At 41.3% G+C, this 3210-nt stretch overlaps 1 pseudogene; it reads right to left on the bottom strand.

Moving 5' to 3' along the window:
- Positions 1 to 1527: 1527 nt before the first annotated feature.
- On the bottom strand, positions 1528 to 3001 carry LOC114719667 (UDP-glucose flavonoid 3-O-glucosyltransferase 7-like; annotated as a pseudogene).
- Between the last annotated feature and the right edge of the window lie 209 nt (positions 3002 to 3210).

Here is a 3210-nt window from a genome sequence, read left to right as displayed (position 1 = left end):
GGACGGGACACGGGACGGGGTCATCCCGTCCCGGTTTTTTTTTTAATTTTTTTAAATTTTTTATCCTATTTATATAATATCATTTTTTTCATATTTTTTTAATATTTGAGACTATTGTATGGAACTATGGATATATTTATTTAGAGTTTTTATATTTGTTAATGATTTGAGATTATTGATGATTAGAATTTTTATTTTTATGTTAAAAGCTTTTGTTTAGAGTTTTTAATGACTATTATATGTAATATTTTGAGCTTTTGTTTAAGAGTGCCCAAACAATAAAAGAAAATAAAATATTTTTTTATAAGATTTAAACTCAAAAAAGTATAATTAAAAAAAATCAGATTTTTAAAAAAAATTTAAAAAATTTAAAAAAATAAAAATATATATATTTTCGAGACGTCTTGGTCCCGTCTCGGATCCGTGCTGTCCCGACCGGGACCGGGACAGAAAATCTGTCACGTTACTGTTCATCGGGACGGAACCGGAACGGCTGTTCCGGTCCCCGATCCGTCCCGTGAACAACCTTACTCTGGAGTTGAAATGTCTCGCGATTTCACCAATATTCCAGGTCACTTATTCACCTAATCATTTTATTTATATATAGGTATGATAAATTTATTACTTTCAAAAATTACATCTTACTTAAAAGACTCTAAGAATGTATCATCCCACGATGCACAGGGTAAGACGTCTAATTTGGATTAAAAAGCTGTGTAAGAGAAAAATGAGATAAATATATATATGGTCTGTTTGGAACAGCTTATAAATAGCTTAAAAGTTATTTTTTAATAATTATCTACAGAACACAAGATAAATATGTAAGAAGAGTTTTGTCTCGACTTACGTAAAATATGTTTATGGGAATTTCTTAAGTCCTCCCAAACAGGCCCATAATCTATCTATCATGTATCCCATCACTGTATTATTCAAGTCCAATATAAGGGATATATAGCTCTATTAATCATGTTTCACCAACAATCATTAATTTCTTCCTAATTAAATACAATTAACACTGAAGCCGGGGCTATAGAACTGAACTTCATAGTTTTAGTTCCACTATAAATGAAAACAAGAACCAGAAAGCACGATATATCCGTATAATGTTACGTAAATAATTCTCATGATATAAAATTAAGAATTTTTTTTTCTTCTTCTTTATTAATTATAGCATATTTCTCAATTTACCGAGAACTATCGGTTATATTTTCACTGAGTAATATCAACAATAATTAATTAGAAAACCATATGACGGAGCATATTTACAAATAGATAAGAATTCACCACTAATCTAACTCGTCTTCAAACTTAAAAGGATCCATTTCTGCCAAAGCTTATTAGCTTGCCATACAAAGGGAGAGAAGAAATAAGTCGAAAGTGAGAAAGAGGGCAAAACAAGAAGGAAAGAAAGAGGTTATGTAAATAGAAAATTAAATCAAGCTGAGATTTAAAAAAAAAATCTTAACATAACAAAAATAAATAAAAAAAATTTTCTGGGAAAAAATTGAACCTTTTAGACTATCACCCCTACATTTCACATTTTTGGATTTGATCAAGTGGCTTAGCCTCTCTCCACCGGATAAGCTCGGTGATCAGTGCTGTTAATTAGTGTGCGATGAGCCTGCCCTCTTGAACTGCTTCTTTGCCTTCTTCCCCCCTCCCCCACTCGTTTTTCTCATCTCCATCGCTTCATCTCCACCGTCCATCACCTTTCTCGCTGCTTTCTCTATACGATCTCTGGTCACCATCTTCTTCCCGCCGTCGAACACCCACAAGGCCCACTCCTCTGTGCCCACCTCTACCCCGATCCCGTGCACCTCCGTTATCAGCTTCTCATTGTAAAACTGCTCGCTGTGCACCGGCCAAGTTATCATCGGAACTCCCGCAGTTATGCCCTCCACCACCGAGTTCCACCCGCAGTGAGTCATGAACCCGCCTATCGCCTCGTGGCCCAGGATCAACAGCTGTGGGGCCCACCCCCTCACCACCATTCCCTTGTTCTCGCGCTTCACCTTCCTTCGAAACCCTTCGGCATCCATTTCTCTCTCTCTTCCTCTGTTTCGTTCTCTGTTATGTCCTTTCCTGAGACAACCCAGATGAAGTCGCACCCGGAGGATTCCAGCCCGCTTGCAATCTCGTAGAGTTGGGGGTCCGAAAAACGGCAGGAGCTCCCGAAGCAGACGTAGAGCACTGAGTTGGGTTCCTTCGAGTCAAGCCAACTCAGGCATTCGTGTTCCTCCACCACGCTCTTATGGCTCCTCTCTGTTTTTCTCCTCCGCTGTTCTGTGAATAAGTCCGGCCGGCCCAATATGCCAAACTCTATGCCCACTGATCTTCTCGTAATGTTCAGCGTACTCGCCGTCAAGCTCCGCGAAGTTATTCATGATGATTCCATTGGTCTTGTACGAAGCTTCTATTCGCGAAACCATAGCTGAATTGAATTCCTCTGGAGGCTGAAAAGTCATGGATATCTGGTGGGGTAGATCCGGGATTATAAAAGGACCCGAACCCGGCATGGCAAAGACTTCAAGGAGTGGATGGCGCATACGCTGAAGAGGCAGAAGCTGTTGAAGGCGATGGCGGGGATGTCGAGTCGGGTCGCCAAATCGGAGGCCCACGGGTATACAAAGTCGACGACGAGGCAGTCCGGTGGGTTTTGGAGAATGGCGTCCTGGAAGCGTTCCTCGAGGATGGCAATGCCTCTGCAGACGCCAGAAAGAGTTTGGGGATCGACGGCGCCGTCGAGGACGTTCTCAATGCCATCGGGGATGCCGGCTTCTCTAGAAGGGAAGTGAAGGACGTGGAGGGAGATAGGACGGGCGGCGGCGACGTCCTTGTCGACGGCTTTACGGAGGAGGAGGGCGTTGGCATGAGTGGTGAAGAAGGTCACGTGGATACCACGTGCAGCGAATAAGCGAGCGAGTTCGAAGAGTGGGACCATGTGGCCGGGAGTGAGAAATGGAACGAAATAAAGCTTGAAGGGACGTTGAAGAGAGCCCATAATCTATCGATGCCCAATTTACTGAAACTCTCACTCTTCTTCGATGTGGTAGCGGCCGAGGACGGCGGATACGGCTTTTTATAACCAAAATTAATTAATACCCATGGCCTTATTCCAATCAGAGACCAAGAATAGCATATTAAAAATCAGTTTCTAAAAAAGTATTTCAGGCTTCTGTATATATCGTAAAATGTTTTCTTTCTTTCCAT

This window comes from Neltuma alba, unplaced genomic scaffold (assembly GCF_004799145.2).
Source record: "Neltuma alba isolate B1F8T4 unplaced genomic scaffold, ASM479914v2 tig00011933_pilon, whole genome shotgun sequence".
In the NCBI taxonomy this organism is placed as follows: domain Eukaryota; kingdom Viridiplantae; phylum Streptophyta; class Magnoliopsida; order Fabales; family Fabaceae; genus Neltuma; species Neltuma alba.
This window is presented reverse-complemented; position numbering and strand designations above follow the sequence as displayed.